General features: G+C 44.6%; 1 protein-coding gene across 1 annotated transcript in view; it reads left to right on the forward strand.

Annotated features, from left to right (window-relative positions):
- VPS13B (vacuolar protein sorting 13 homolog B) overlaps positions 1-17365 on the forward strand; it is a 2999480-nt gene that overhangs the window by 2484419 nt on the left and 497696 nt on the right. The gene's annotated exons all lie outside the window — the stretch shown is intronic.

Here is a 17365-nt window from a genome sequence, read left to right on the forward strand (position 1 = left end):
ATTAGACAATTTAGGTAGAGGGAAAAGAGGGTCGGCACTAGCACGCACCCTTGCCTTACCCCCTTTCCCACAGGGAAGGGCGCTGTTAGTTGGGCATTCTTCCCATATCTTACTCTGGCATATGTGCCCTTGTGGAGGCGTTTAAGTTGGAAGCAAAGATATGGTGGAACCCCCATTCCCAGCAGGATACTCCACAGCTGGTCACGGTCCACCATATCAAACGCAGATTTCAAATCCACGAAGGTAAGATACAAGCTCCCACCTTCCAAAACCACATGCTTCCAGTAGATTAGTTGGAGCCTAAACAATTGGTCTACAGTTGAGATTTTATCTCTAAAACCTGCTTGCAACGGAGTTAGTACCTCACGGTCTTCCATCCAGTCCTGCAACCTACCTAATAGTACCCTCCCATACATTTTCTGTGTAACATCAATAAGGCTGATTGGCCTGTAGTTCGCGGGCTCAATCGGGGATCTTTTTTATAAATAGGGACAATCTCCGCGCCTGCCCAGGTGGGCGGCGCTGGAAGGCCATGCAATATTGCATTAAAGAGTGATAATAAATATAGTCTTCTGGGATTCTGTCCAATCCTGGGGCTTTGTTGGGTGAAGCTTTGCTAAAGCAGATAATGCCTCACCCATAGTACATGGGGTTATATCCCGTAAGGGTTCAAAGTTAAAATCACAAACCAGAGCCTTACTACTACTTAAATCTATGGGCGTACTTGAATATAGTTCCTTAAAATATAGATGCCAGGCTTCCTCTTCAATATTTAGATCAATAGCGGTCCTACCCTCATTTTTCCCCGTATGGACCAAGTTCCAAAAGCTTCTACTATCTTTTTGGTCTAAGGCATTCTTGATAGCCTGCCATCTGTCTGCTTCCCATTCAGATTTAGCTTTTATAGTTATTTTCTTTAAAGCGGCCCTGGCTTCCCGAATATAGTCATTGTCGCCCCCCTTAAGTGAGAGCAACAAGGCTTTTTTTTGCTTCACTACAGTTCCTGTTATACCAGGATTTTTTGTTGCGGCTGGGTTTATGGTTATTAGGCCCACTATTAAAGAAAAAGTCTGCCAAAATCCGGACCATTTCCTGGTGGATTTTTCCTAAATCACTCATTGGGCCTAAAGTCGATATGTTATCTGGTAAAAGGCTAGCTTTCTCTAGCAACGGTATAATGCTCGTGTACAAATCTGACATGGTTTCCGGCGATTGATTTATTTTAGCCCAACGAATTAGTCTCCCTCCTTCGACAATGACCAAATTATTTTGTTGCGCGTTATCGCAAGCCCCACCTGTTCCCCCCCATCTGGAAATCTAGTGTTACGACCAAAGGTTTGTGATCACTTTCACAGCGTACATCAACGCTGAAATCGGCCACATTATGCCAGATCTCTACACTAAGGAGAAGATACTCAATTGTTGAAGCTCTGCCAAGCCTCTCAAAGGTGGGGCGCCCCGGGTTATCCCCCGGAAACCGTCCATTACAGGCCCTTAGGGAGAAAGTCAGGGTTAAAGTAGTTAGCTGGAGGGCTAAAGGTGTCCACCCCCTAGTTGGGTAAGTATTAGAAGCTGGAATTGTCCATATGGCATCCTCGTCACTAGTTATACATTGTATCAGACCATAAGGGCTCAAAATGACAATTAAAATCGCCGCCAATTAAAAAATAAATATTCCCCTCAAGTGTACTGAGGAAGTTTGCCAAAGAATCTAAGGTAGAAGAGGTCACACCATGCTGGACTGGGCTAGAGTACACATTAATAATGGCTGGTTTCGGGAGATTACTATGTGACAGGAGGATACACATGATGTCTGGAGAGTGCGTATCTACTTGCTTCATCTTGCAGCCTAGGTGAGAACCCACCCATATACATAACCCCCCGATGGTCTGCCCTTTGGTCCCTTGACTGCTGGCTCGCAGTATGCCACAAAGCCCACTCTGTATTGGGGGGCTAAGGCCCAAGTTTCCTGAAACAGGCAGATCTCATGGGAGTCAATATAGTTCCCCCAGTCAGGCTGATCTAATTTAGCCACAAGACCAGCAATATTCCAGGATAAAATTCTTGAGACACCAGCGGGAAGTTTTTTGCCACCTCTATGGTTTACCTCCAATTTGTCCACCAATCCCTGGATACCAGTTCCATTACTGACTGGCACTAATCCCGCTAAACATTGGTCAACACCACCACTACCACAGTTTGGTACATTCGTAACAGTAAGGTTCCCCACCTTCCCCACTGTATTAGACCAGAGTGATTTTCCATCATTAGTAACCCCCACTTCCTTATTAGGGCATATATGAAGGCTTGGGTCCCCATCGCCCACATCCCTGGGAATAAAACAGTTGGCGGTAGGTGCCAGTCAATCCACCATATCCAGGACACTAAATCTATTTCTTAGTGGTACGGGTGACAGTTGTCCTCTATTCCCCCGTCTAATATCTTAGACAGTACTACCGGCCGCCTAGACCTGCCCCATGTCCATTCATTCTGACCAAGATTAGGCGTGTAATCTGTTGGGATGTAGAAGTAACCTAGGTCGCTAATCTGGATGGTAGAACGTGGATATTTTGTAAAGTCCACACAAACATGCCCCCCTGCTCTAGGATCCTTAAAGTTGATAACAATACAATCCCCTTCGATATTTTTTGATCTGCATCCTACCCATCTCACTCTTCTCACAAAAAGGATCTGACATTGGGCATCTCTAGGAAGAGGTCTATTATTGTTCAGCCAGTTAATTGTTTTGTTTTTTAATTGGGCATAGTATTCAACCTTTCCGTCTTCCAATTCTGGGACACCAGTCAAAACAGCAACATATGGCGCGCAGTCAAGGGGTAGATCTAGGTGCGGATAAAGGTTGTTTGCGTCACTCCCTACATAATCTCCTTTGGGAGTTGCAACCACTTTCTGAACCTGGGCAGCTCCCAACAACAATTCCCCATCTTTGCGACGCCTATCACATAGCGCCTCTGGGCCCACTAAATTACTTGTTCCCTGTGCCTCATCCCCCACTACTATGGGGACCTTCGATTGCACAAACTGGATTGGGTTCGAAGTGATATTAGAGCTGGCAGATGCCACCTGGCCCCTTAGTCCGTTCCTCGGTAGATCGTGAAGTTGGCCACAGTTCGCCATTTTGTTCTTAATACCACCCAGGGTAGTCGCCATCAGTTCTTCAAATTTTTCCAGCCTGTTCTCAATTGATAGGAGTCTTTCTATTAAGGGCTGTAAAGAAGATGTTATAAATCCACCTATTCTTTGCCAATGGGCATCCTCTATCTGGTCTAAAAAAGAACAGGGGCGTCCCCACAAAAGGACAGTCTAGGACTGTGTCTCACATCTAGTGAGTGCACTCTAAAATAAATATTGCATTTCCAAAAAACAGCATGCCAATAATACGGCGGGAAAGGTAAAGTTACAGGAATTATTGAATCTCAATTTCTATCAGCATATGTAGACTAGAGAGGAGAAATCTGTGTATTGGTTTTCTTATGTCTCTACAGATGCCAGGTTTTTAGGGAAAAGCCTATTTCCTAACTGTATAGTCAGCTAACACAGTAACGTTAAAATCTACAATATTTCATGATTAACATAGCATACAAAAAGAGTTATTATTAAAAAAAGATGTTTACCACACCATGAGTTTCTCTGTTATACATTTATTCCACATTCAAATATAAAAAATCATCATTACACAATATACAATTATTTAAGAAAACATGTTATACATTTGTATAAAAAACATTTAAAAAACAAAGAATCACAAGTCGACGCGGCGTTTCGGTATCCTGTATGTCTACCTTCTTCAGGACTGATTCTTAAATCAGGCGGAGTGGATTTCCCCACCGGACAATGTTTACTTCAGTTCAGAACCTTGTTGCCATCTAATTCGTGGGCTTATTTTCGGATTCTGTTTGTGCGATATGATATCACTTATTTTCAAAATAAATACGCTTGGTCTTGGACTACCAGGAGGAGCCACCGTATTTTCAGTTGTGGGTATCTTCAATGACCCATTAAAATTATGCTGCTTGATGTAATTTCTTGGATATTCTGATTCCAAGGCACTCCGTTGGGGATACAGAGTTCGTGCTTTGAATGTGTAATCGGCCTCCCCGCTCCTGAGTCCTGGTAGTCTTCCAAAGCGTCCCTCAGCCGGTCTTGTACGATCCGTCAAGAGCTCTTGAGGGTCCATAGAGAGGTGACGCTCTGTGATGGCAATTTTATGGGCCAAAACGGATGTAGCCCTCGTTATAAATTGATCAAGAGTCCCAGCTACATATCCAACCCCAACGGCTTTCTTCCCCTTTCCCTCGCGGCCAGACATTTCTCAATTAATGTGTACAAACTAACCAGATATAATCAAGTGTCCACTTACTTAGTAAGGCACCTGGTCATTGGCTATGGAGGACGTCAGAGGGGGGGCCCAGCCTCCCCCAGTCGCCAACAGGCTTAAACGGGCCCGCCCTTGGCCCGGGCTTCGCCCAGCACGCACGCGCGTGCATAGCGGGTGCCGCGAGCAGTTAAATAGCAGCTGCAGGTGGGAGGGGCTGCTGCAGGTGGTGTGTGGCTGGCGGTCTCCTGGGACGTAAAATCCTTCAAAGAAATAATCGCCCCCAAAACGATGCTCGTTCGGCGCTGCGGCACCCGCGAAGCAGTTGCTGCGAGCAGTTAAATAGCAGCTGCAGGTGGGAGGGGCTGCTGCAGGTGGTGTGTGGCTGGCGGTCTCCTGGGACGTGAAGTCCTTCAAAGAAATCATGGCCCCCAAAATGATGCTCGTTCGGCGATGCGCCGGTGCCGCAAGCAGTTAAATAGCAGCTGTAGGAGGGAGGGGCTGCTGCAGGTGGCGTGTGGCTGGCGGTCTCCTGGGACGTGAAGTCCTTCAAAGAAATAATGGCCCCCAAAACGATGCTCGTTCAGCGAAGCGGCAATGAGAAATAATAAAATGGTACCTACATCATTCAATTAGTGTGACATCATGCACACAAGCACCCACTTAATATCGCAGTCACATGAGTATGCTCGCAACTCCTTTTTTCACCAGCACTTCAGGCAAAATACTTTGTCCTACGCTGTACAGCATTGACAAAGCCAGTTGGTCACCAAGGATACACCTACTGTCTTAGCCAATGCTTTTCCTGGTTTATCGTTAACTTATTGAAAGACCATTCCAGCTTGAAAGAAAATGAAAAGTAAAATAGATGCTGTAGCAGTTTGATAAGTGCACATGGTGCGATATCACAATGGGATCTGCCATTTTTAGGTTTCACCAATCCTGCTCTACTTCAGGAGTAACTTTTTCCTCTTTTTACCAAACAAGCACCTGTCAACTGCTGAAAATCCGGAGCTGGGCTGCATTAAAACAGCAGTGGACTGAGTAACAAAAAAACCTGAGTGTTAGGGCACAGATAGATGCTGCTGACTGGGAGCCACTCAAGCCCAGTCCATACCTACTATTCATAAGAATACTGGTTCACAACAAATGTTGCCTCCATAGGTGCAGGCACTGTAACGTTGGTGTATGGACAATGAATATGGGTACTGCTAATGGTTCCTGCTGCACAAAACTTGAAGACCAGTCCCAACTAGGCATGGGCACGTGGCTTGGTCAGGGCTGACATCCTGTAACACTGATCATCTTATCAGATTGGCCTTTGTCTCCACTGCTGATGCTTGGGGCCAGCCCCATTGCGATTTCTGGAGTTGGCGTTTATCCAGTATTGGGGTATCTTTCATAGATTCACATGCCTGAATCATTCCCCGTCGCCGAGATGGGAGTCTCACAGTAAAATACAAAAGTAGTGCCATAGGCCAAAAGATGCCAACGGCTATATTTTAGTAGCCTATCTACGTCCTTATGGGAAAAGGACCAAAAATCAGCTCCAACCAATCAGCTACCAGCAATCTCTAGAACACACCCAACAGATGCAGTTCTCCTCAGATTTTCACCGCACGTTGTGTGGAAGGGAGTCTCCCTGAGTGCTTCTCTGTTTTCTTCTCTTCAGCTCTTAAAGCAAGTATGTCTGACAAAAAGGGCCTTTTCCGCTCCTGCAGGACCTGTGGAAAGAAGAGATGATGATGTAGATGATCTTTATAAAGATTGTCTTTATTGCCTCTATCCCAAGCATGAGGCTAAATACTGTAAAATCTGTCATACCTTTCCCAGCAAGACTCTAAGGAACAGAGAGCCAAGATTACTTTTATAGCTCAAGTCTTCTAAGGAACGTCGTCCTTCTTCAGCTGAGGAAGGGGACCGAGCTTCCACATCTAGTAAAAGGGATAGATCTCAAGAAAGTTCCTCAGGTGAGGGAAGGAAACATCTTGAAACTTCCCAGGATAAACCTGTTCATAAAGAGAGGATTTCTAAACATTCCTCTGAGCCAACGTTGTCTCCGCCCTCTACACCACTCACAGACCGTCCAAGAACGTCTTCTACTGACTCTGTAAGTAGAAAACACTCCAAAAAATCAGTGTCTACGACGACTGTTCTTTCATTGTCGACGATATGTGTTACATCGTCGACGCCATAGTCGACGGCAACTGTCACAACGACTGCTATTTCCTCTCCTATCTCTTCGACGAGGATCACTATTACGACGAGCCATCGATGAAGATACCGTCGACGACGTCACTGTCGACGACGACACTGTCGACGACGGCAGAGCCATCAACGACGAGCCTGCAGACGACGTCATCGATGAGTGTGCCTGTTATCGTACCACCGTCAACGACAGGACCGTCGACGAGGGACATTCCTACCATACTTATTTCTGCACCGTCGACGCCCCAGTCGACGAGAGTTTCTCAACTAAAGACATTTTCGAGGCCTTTTCATCCCACCTTTTAGAGGGTTCCGCAGAAGATGAGGATTATGATGATGAGGATGATGAGGGTCCATAAGGGGTAGCTCATAGTCCATCTAAGCTCAACGTCAAATTTCAAGACATTGATGATGACGATAATTACCAGGAGGAACATTATTATCACGAGCAACATATGGCTCCACGTCATGCCTACCATTTCCATCACAGACAGGAATCTCGCCATAGGGAGATGGCTCATCTTCCTCCAGCACTTATTCAAGATCGGCAGGCTGTGTTGGTGGATTATCGTCAAAGATTTCCTCCACAACAAATTATGACAGAGAACCCACTTCCTCAAGTAGAGGTTCCTGCTCCTGTACCAGAACTTACTTTACCTAGTACACCGGCTCCTGCACAGGGTCCACCTGACACTGGACACGAGGACACTTCCTCCTTGGATGAAGAAGTTGAGGAAGGCGAATTGCCTAATTAGAGAAATCCTCCAGATCCCTGTGATGATTACATAATCCAGACACCATCTCTTCATTTCCCTTCTGATTTTCCTCCTGAAGACATCGTAGGATTTCATAATTTGAAGCAGAGAGCAGCAACTTGGTTCCAACTACCTATTACTATCAAGCAAACAAACAGTTTTTTGCATGATTTTAAGGAGGACACTAGAAAAGTCATACACTCTATTCCAATTATTGATTTCATCTGGCAGGAGAGCGTAAAAATCATGAAGACGCCAGCATCCATACCGGCGGTTCTACCTCGTGTAGACAAAAAATACTGCGCTCCAGAGGACAGTCCATCTTGCCTTGTAGGTCACCGGAGGCCTGATTGGTTCATATATCTGGCGGCACAAAAATCCTGCAACACCTATTACCACTCCTCCAGACAGAGAGGGACGTTGTATGGACCTTATAGGGAAGAAGCTCTCTTCTATGGCAGCGGCGTCAATTAGAGCTGCTAATGCTTTAGAAATCATTGGCCGTTATGACCGTCAAATGTGGTCTGATATGGCGGGTTTGATGGATCTCATCCTGGAGGAACAAAGACACGAGGCCCGGAAAATGTTATTAAAGTGTGAACGAGCTGCCTCCCAAACAATTGATTGTGCGTTAGACATTGCCAACACAAGCTTTCGGCAATTGGCTGGAGCAGCAATTCTTCGATGCCAGGGGTGGCTTAAAGCTACTGCCTCCAGCCCTGAGGTTCAAACTAAGATCCTGGACATGGCGTACGATGGGGATTCACTGTTCGGGAAACATATTGATGACGCTCTTTTGGCAATAAAGAATGACACTGACACTGCAAAGTCTCTGTGCGCTTTGCAATATAGGCGTGTACCTTTCAGAGGAGCCAAAGGGTGAGGTTTCACTACATACCGGAGTGGCTATCAATGGATTCAACAGTATTGTCAATATCAGCCTCAATATTGCCAGAATTACAATCAGTCGTCGTATCATTAATCATCGAGAGCTGGTTTCTCTCGCCAGGGTGGCCGTAAGCGAACATAGCAACAAGGCTGTGACTCTGCCAGAAAGCAATGAGCTTCATAGGGTGCCAGTCAACATTCCTTCCCTACCAGTGGGTGCGAAAATGTCTGCTTATGCACAGCGGTGGCATGAAATCACTTCAGAGCGCTGGGTGCTGCACCTAGTCACCAAGGGTCACACACTGGAATTTGTCTAGAAACCACATACTACTCCGCCCAGGGGTCCTCCTCCCCCTTGTCTTCACTTATTGCGCAAAGAAGTCTTGATCATGCTCCTCAAGGAAGCGATAGAAGAAGTACTATCCACGCATAAAGGAACATGTTTCTATTCTTGTTTCTTTCTAATCAGAAAGAAGTCAGGAGAATGGCAACCGATTCTGGACTTCTGCAAACTCAACAAGTTGCTCAAGAAACAAACATTCCGGATGGTGACGCTTTCCAATATTCTGGGATTGTTAAACAAAGGGGATTTCATGACTTCTCTGGCCATATCCGTATCCATCTAAAACTTTGAAAATATCTACGATTTACAGTGGCTGGCACCCACTATCAATTCAATGTGCTCCCGTTTGGCCTAAAATCAGCGCCACGGATTTTCACCTAGTGCTTGGCACCAGTACCACCAACCTTACGATCCCAAGGGATCCAAGTTTTTCCATACCCCGACCAACGATTAGCTGCTCAAAGCTCCATCAGAACAGGAAGCCAATCTTGTTGCAACATCTTGTCTCCATCTGTTCAAAACGCTGGGACTCACTTTGAACAAGGGCAAATAATTTTGCTTCCAACTGAGGTCATTTCGTTCCTAGGAGCTTCCCTTGACACCGTCCAGTGCAAAGCATTCTAGTCTTAAGACCATCAAGTGTGCCTTCACAAATAAGCAACAACCATTTCAAAAAGAAAGTCAGTTTCTGTCTGAACATTCAAATCACTCCTTAGGGATGTGCTCTTCAGCAATCAACCTAGTCCCTTTGGCACGGCTCAGGATGAAACCTCTTCAAGAGTAATTACAGAAACAATGGCAACAAGCATTGGGCTCTTTCGAGGATGTTATACGAATAAATGCGCGAATGGTAGACACACTCCATTAGTGGTCCCAAACAGCAAATCTTGCCCAAGGTCTCACCTTTTTGCAAAACAACCCAGATTTCGTCTTGACAATAGCCGCATCCATGGGAGGATGGGGAAGCCATCTGCAAGATTTGCAGATCCAGGGAAAGTGGTCTCAGATACAGAAACAACACCACATCAACAGTTTGGAACTCTGAGCCATATGTTTGTCTCTTCAGACTTTTCTTCCAAGGGTAGCAGGTTCTTCAGTGCTGGCCCATACCGACAATACAACCAGCATGTACTACCTAAACAAACATGGGGGAACAAAATCCGTGACGATTTCCTAAAAAGCGCAGGAGTTGTGGGAATGGACAACTTTCCATGGCATATCCTTGAAGGCCTAGGATGTCAGGGGTCTGCACAATACCTTGGCAGATACACTAAGTAGGTCTCAATCCGGCTGCAACGAGCAGGAGTTAGAACAAACTCAGGTGAACAAAATCTTTCGGACATGGGGCAAACCTGCTCTGGATCTGTTTGCATCGTAGGAGAATTGGAAAAGCCAATATTATGCCAGCAGGTTCCCTCAATCGGGGTCAAGGGGGAATGCTGTTTCAATGAGATGGTCCGGGATCTATGCCTAAGCTTTCCCCCCATTCCATTAATCCCCAGGGTGCTCAGCAAGATGAAACTGGAGGGCTGCCACCTAATTCTAATTGCACCCCGTTGGCCCAGACAATATTGGTTCCAGGAGCTTCTTCTGTTGTCACAAGACCGACCCAATAGCCTTAATCCAACAATGAAGATGTTATCGCGGAACAAGGGTCAGGTAGTCCATCCGGAACCACAATCCCTGCACTTGCACGCATGGCTCCTGAATTCCTAGAGTTCAAATACCTCAATATTTCCGAGGACTGTCGAGATATACTGTCTAAATCCTGTGCCAAAAGTACTGTCAAAACATATCTTTTAAAATGAAAAAGATTCTGTTGTTGGTGTGAAACCAATAAAGTTCATCCAATTCAGGCCCCTGCTGAACAGATTCTACCTTACTTGCTCTCACTAGCCAATTTAGGTCCCTGCTGAACAGATTCTACCTTACTCGCTCTCACTGGCCAAGTCTGGCCTCACTTTTTTGTCAGTCAAGGTTCACCTGGGTGCTCGTTCCAGGTATAGGAAATCTCTGCAGCTTCCTTCTTTATGTTCATCTTCTCTTATAAAACAATTCATGAGAGGACTTTTCCGCATGTTTCCTCCTGTACATGCACCTCCTCCAGAGTGGGAGCTCAATGTAGTTTTAGCACAACTAATGAGACGACCATTTGAACTGGTGCATAAAGTGGAACTCAAATTCCTCACATGGAAAGTAGCCCTCTTGCTGGCTCTTACTTCCGCAAGAAGGGTCCTTGAGATTCAGGCTTTTACGATGAAGGAACCCTTCTTACGCTTTATACAAGACTACGTAATCCTTCGGATAAATCCTAAATTCATTCCAAAGGTTCCTACGCAATTTCACTTGAATGAACCTGTAATGCTACAAACTTTCTTTCAGAATCCATCCGGTCCAGTTGAAAGGGCTGTACATTCATTGGATGTAAAAAGGTGTTTGAAATGTTATCTTCAAAAGACAAAAGATGTCAGAAAGACGGATCAACTGTTAGTGGTCTACGGTCAAGGAAAACTGGGAACTGCAGTAACAAAAGCCACAATAGCCAAATGGGTCGCTTCTGCCATTCAATTCTGCCACGAAAAAGCCAATAAACCTCTCACGGTGAAGGCTAAAGCACACTCCACCAGTACTATTGCTGCATCTACAGCTTTGTTTGCTGGGGTTACACTGGACAAAATATGCCGTACTGCAGCATGGAAGAATGTCCACACGTTCACAAGACACTACTGCCTCCAATCTGCACATAGAGAGGATGCAGCAGTTGGACAAGCTGTGTTACGCCATCTCTTTCAGATTCTTTACATTTCTTTAAGGCTTATCTATTATTAATGTTATTTACTGTTATATTGCTTACAGTGTTTATCCTCCTATGTTTCTCAATGTATTTGTTTATCGTGTTGATATTGCTATCTCTTTTATATGATTATTGCTTCTATGCTTTGTCACTACAATATTTCAAGGTTATGGATATCCATTGGGAGTTATAGAAAACATGTCTCCCACCATCCACAAACAACAGTACAATTGGAGCACTGCTTGCTATTCTGATTCAGGCATGTGAATCTATGAAAGATATCCCAATACTGGATAGGAAAACAAGTTACTTACCTGTAACTACAGTTATCCAGTATTGTAGAATCACATGCACCCACTCTCTTCCCCGTGGGATCAGTTCTCAGTGATTTGGGGGATATTTACTTATCACTTGTGATAGAAAATTTGAGGAGAACTGCTTCTGTTGGGAGTGTCCTAGAAGGTGCTGGTAGCTGATTGGTTGGAGCTGACTTTTGGTCCTTTTCCTATAAGGATGTAGATAGGCTACTAAGATATAGCCGTTGGCCTATTTATTACATATGGCATTACTTTTGTATTTTACCGTGGCACTCCCATCTCGGCGGTGGGAAATGGTTCAGTCATGTGAATCTATGAAAGATACCAATACTGGATAACTGTAGTTACAAGTAGTAGCTTGTTTTCTGTCCCACTTTAGCTGGTCCATCAGACATACTTAGGTGGTAAAGATTGCTACACACATGTGGGAGTGGGACCAAGCATGTGGGTGAGACTTTGCGACTCTAGGGTATGTGACTTCAAGACCACACTTAGACATATTTGACCTCCGAATAATTGACTCTTTAACTAACCTGCCTAGCCCAGCTTTAAATCGCCTGTTTAAAAAAAAAAAAAAACTGGTTCCCTAGTCTCTTTAATGCTCACTGTATGGTTTGTTTTTGGGAGCTACTGGGCATTTTTTGAAAAGTGTGTTACGTTTTAGAATTTCTGTTCAATCGATTCCTGAAGGAATCCTACATTGTAGATGTTGCTTACCTTGAAAGGGCGCATTCATGGCATTGTTAAGCTACCTATGGCTTACTCCTGTAAGCTGTTCTTGTTTGGTCCATCTTCAAAATGCAGTCTCAATGCCAGCCTTGATTAAGTCACACCTAGAGAAACCATGGCAGCCAAACTCATCAAGGACCCTCTGGTTTCCAAGAGGTTTATCTCCTGCTGTCTGTGCTGAATGTATTTAGTCACCTAATGGCTAGTAAGACTACAGCTGGCAACACCACATTTGATTACTCCCCTGAGAACAGGATCATTACTAACAGAAGCACAGGTTTAAAGTGTCTGCTCCAACATTTAATGAAGTGGTGCAACCACTTTTGGAGATTGACATTGAGGAGAATGTTGTGAGAAGTGCTGCAGGATGATTCGGAGGTTGCAACAACACAGTTGATAGCTTAGATTTGAAATAGAAATCATGTGCAGTATTGTTTGATACCTGCATTAGAGGAATTAGATAAGCAACGTTCAATAGCACCCCCTTCGGGACCTTAAATAAAAAAGTATACAAATATTAATTCCAGAACAAGAGTGTTTCAATTATGCACAAAGGGTCCATATGGTATATTACAGTATCTAATCCTCAATTTACATCCTGAATGCACAAAGTAGGTTTGTCCTCTGGATTATCCTCCTGACTGCGCAAGATGAATTCATCCTCCTGACTCACAAGGTGGGTTTATGTTCCTGACTGCTCAACGTAGACTGTAGAACCACTATTTACTGATTCAGTCTCTACCTCACTAGGGACCACTCTCATGTCCTGCATAACACGTACACCATTCAGGTAGGTACAGTACAGTGACTTACGGAGCCAATCTCCAGGAGTTAAGGTGAGTAGTGGGCAAGGTCCAAGGCAGCACCAGCAAATCACCACTAGCGGCACGAGGGTGTCGAGCTTAGCATTGCCTGCTTTTGCATACAAACTTCAAAACTCAAAACTGAAGCTGCTCATGAACCTGCAGCGCTATCATGCCTTGATTTTTAGAGTGTGATGTCTCAGACAGAAGGAAAACGTGTTTTATGGTACCTTTTTGTAACATCAATTGAGCAGAAAAATCATAACATTTAAGAGATTAGTCTAACACATGATAGTGAGAGTTTTAGTCCATTATTATCAAAATGAATGAGTTACTGTTGCAGGAATTGAAACATGCGTCAATATGCGTTGAATTAAACATTAGTTGGAACATTCCCTACAGAAATATGGTATATCATTATTCTACACAGGCTGCGAGTGAGATCATATCAGTTTCTTGCCAAGTTCTTTGCCCTCTAGATAGGGGGTGATTTCAGCTCCATTTCCCCATTGTATACAAAGCCAAGGAAGGCAGTGAAGTTTTATACCCGACTTAAAGATCACAGCTGTTGCGATGTGCTTTCTGTGCAGACCCCAGGTCGTTAATCTAAAACGGGTCTATCGTACTGCTTAAAGCTAGTCATTCAAAGCAGAGCAAGCAGAGTTTTCCACCCAAATCCTGTTATGTTCCCATTAATGTTAATGGGATTTGTGGGAAAAACTCCCTACATAGTACTTGGCCCGAAGCAATAAATCAAAATTTGGACAATATGTCTCCAAGTTTTGATCCGAATACCACTGTGGTTTATTCTGGTATTATATTTTAAGAGGTTGGCATGAACTTTTCCGTTTTATTTTCATCCCGTTTTCTACAACATCAATATTTTAATCAGTTGGAGGCATTTCAGTATGGAAGCAGTGAGGTTTTGCTAATTTTTCTTCACGGTCAACATGTTTCATACGTCAAGAAAGATTTTTGAGCTCTAGAGACTTTCCTTGCTCACGAGAGATTCCCATGTATGCTGAAGAACTTTGGCAGTAGTTTTAGAAACAGTGAACACTTTCTGTCTGTGTAATTTGTTTATTTTTTTCTATTTCACTCGTTTCCAAACTTAGACATATTTGACCTCCGAATAATTGACTCTTTAACTAACCTGCCTAGCCCAGCTTTAAATCGCCTGTTTAAAAAAAAAAACTGGTTCCCTAGTCTCTTTAATGCTCACTGTATGGTTTGTTTTTGGGAGCTACTGGGCATTTTTTGAAAAGTGTGTTACGTTTTAGAATTTCTGTTCAATCGATTCCTGAAGGAATCCTACATTGTAGATGTTGCTTACCTTGAAAGGGCGCATTGTTACGCTACCTATGGCTTACTCCTGTAAGATGTTCTTGTTTGGTCCAGAAATATGAATTTGCTTAATTGCAAGAAATGTGTCACTTAAATGTGGCCAAAAACTTGACTTGCTTGCAATTTAAAATAAATTCTTTCTTTCTAGCTCCTCCATGGCTCCTTGATTATTGCTGAGCTGCCCTGCCGCCGGCACCAGGGATCAAACTGTGAGCCATGCGCTCCGGAGTCAGCTGCCCTGGCTGCTGTGCCACACCTTTCCCCTGCTCTTGCCAGCCCCGCCTGCCACTGAGATAGGAAAAATAAAATGATAGTAATGATACATTAGTATCATTTTATTTTTCCTTTTGAGCAATGGGTGATGCTCCTCCGCCTTAGCATAGGACCCACCACTGATTCTTTATGTCCTTGCTATGTTACTGCTGGCTTCCTTCCTGACAAGACTTGACTTCAGCACTCTCCCTTCCTTTAATCAGCCTGCACCAGCATTTCTTTTATCTATTGACCTGAGGTATCTCATCAGTCCACTAAAAGAGTGCTGACGTGGCTTCTCTAACCAGGTATTTACTGGTAGTTTCAGCACTATGCAGCCACCGAAGAAGGTGATCTTCATCTATGCAGCGTGTATACATACCTTTGGCACCAATCCTCGCATAAGTGCCTCCATCCAGAACATCCTCACATTGGGCAAGATCCATTAACCGCTTTTTCATTGATATTAAAATCACCGCTGATCAGCAGTGTTTAGTACTCCAGGGTGTTTATGTAATTTTTTAGTTGCTCTACAGTTTCCACCAGTGCCTTCATAGTTGCCTGCTTATTAGAGTTGCGACCTGGCAAAAGGTAGACATTCTAAATATCAACGATCCCAATCGGTTGCGTCATTCTAGTCAGTCTTATATTTAGCACATATATTTGTTTTTTTTGTTGTTGGTTTTTTTTGGGATCGAATGTGGAATTCCGAGTAACTAATTAGCACAAGTTCTGATAAGGTCTACATCTCCAGAAAGCAGTACATATCCATTAACTGTATGGAGGTCTACTAGCCCAAGCCATCAATTTTTACACTTAGGCCAGTGATGTTTCAAGAAAGGAGTGACAGGTAGCTTTGGGTACTGTCCTATTCCCACTTCTCTTACTTATTGCATGCCAGATTGAGGCATGTCACTAGACAGGGTTATCGAGTTAAACGAACTGCATTTGGATGTATTCATTTTATATCAGGGGTAGTCATTCACCTTAAAGGCAAGCCAAAATAAATTATACTGAGAAACTGTGATCTTTTCAGGGGGATTAGACAAGTGAACTTCTAGAAAAAGGTCAATAAAATTGAAAATGAGTGTATCTAAGTAGGTGTCTTGACTTGGTCGAAACTTTTAGTGAAAGCTTCAAGGTCCTCTCTTGGTGGATAAAGCTATGGCAACTGTTGTATCAACCTTAAAGGAAAGTGTTAAATCATCAACTTGGGTCGCAGTAGTGTTTGGGGGCCTGGGTTTAGTCAAAACTTGTAGAGCAGTAGTAAGTAATGTTGAAATATGGTCTCATCCTGCTAATGAAACTGAGACAATGTGGAGCTCAATATTCGTTGGAACACATTTATAGTTTCAGAATTTACAATGTCTTTGATTTTTTTTTCTCATAAAACAAAACAACACTGCATTTCAATGGCTCAGTTCTAGAGCAAGACAGTTTTATTAGCATTTCTGCTGTTTACAGTTGACATAAAGCTCACAGTGAAACAATATTATTATAAATAGATCGGCTCTTTTTATCAGCAGCACATGAGGCACAGTACTTTTTGGCAAATAATTGTGGAGTTTACATACAGATGTCATCACATCTCAGCACATCTGCTTAAATTTGATGCAATATCGTCATATTGCATTTGTATCATTAAAGTTATGATGTCCAAATAGGCTGTGTATTGAGCCCATATGTCTTGCGACCTGGAGGGGGGCATGGCTTGCAACCCAAGATGGTGGTCGCTTAAGCGACGTGCTCCGGGCTGGGGCACTTAATCCGTGCATTATCCGGTATTTCCTACCACCTGATAGAGCTGAGATTACGTGGGGCGATCCCTGCCTGCAGTGCGCTTCTGATGCCGATGTCTCCGGGCCATGTGGGGGCCCTCTGACCCGCGTTTGGAGGCGAGTGGATCTCTGGTGCGGCACCTCTCTGGGGCCGAGGGAGCGACGCACCGCTCTTGCGTGCGGCCATGCCGGTCACTACTGCCTCAGGAGGGGTTGCCACTGCAGCTCGAGTCCCCGGACTGGGGCCTGGTGCCCGTAATTCCACTCGCTGCCCGCACTCTCACTTGGCCAGCTGCTACATCGTGTGAGGCTTGGGACGTGTCAGAGTGCCCCGGCAGCAACTTCGGAAGCTGTTGGGCGGTTTTCTGAGCTGTTGGCTTCACGCTGCTGCCACTTGGCCTCCTGGACCGGAACCGGGTACCCGACTCTACACCTGCTGTCTGCATCTTTCCTTCATTCCACCCTGCATGAAGTGAGGTCTGAGGTACATCGGGCGCTCCTGCTGCGGTGCCGGAGATTTGTGAGCTGACCTTCAGATGCGATCTGGTGTGGAGTGGCTGTGGCGGCGATTCTTTCACCTGGGCAGGCTGGTGTGAGTGGCGCCCCGTTGTGATGGCGGACTGAGCTGGAGTGGAGGTGCCTCCGGTGCCCTTCTTTCAGATTCTTCCTCCCATATGTGGGTGAGTGTTCCCTGGGAGCTGCAGCGAAATGCCCCTTTTTCCCCCTGAGAGGAGCTGGAGGGACTGCACCCGATATCCAGCACGCAAGGTGAGCTATGGCTCGATGTGCACAGGCTGTGGCTGCATTCATCTGACGAA

The sequence above is a fragment of the Lissotriton vulgaris genome, chromosome 4_1, assembly GCF_964263255.1.
Source record: "Lissotriton vulgaris chromosome 4_1, aLisVul1.2, whole genome shotgun sequence".
Classification (NCBI taxonomy): Eukaryota; Metazoa; Chordata; class Amphibia; order Caudata; family Salamandridae; genus Lissotriton; species Lissotriton vulgaris.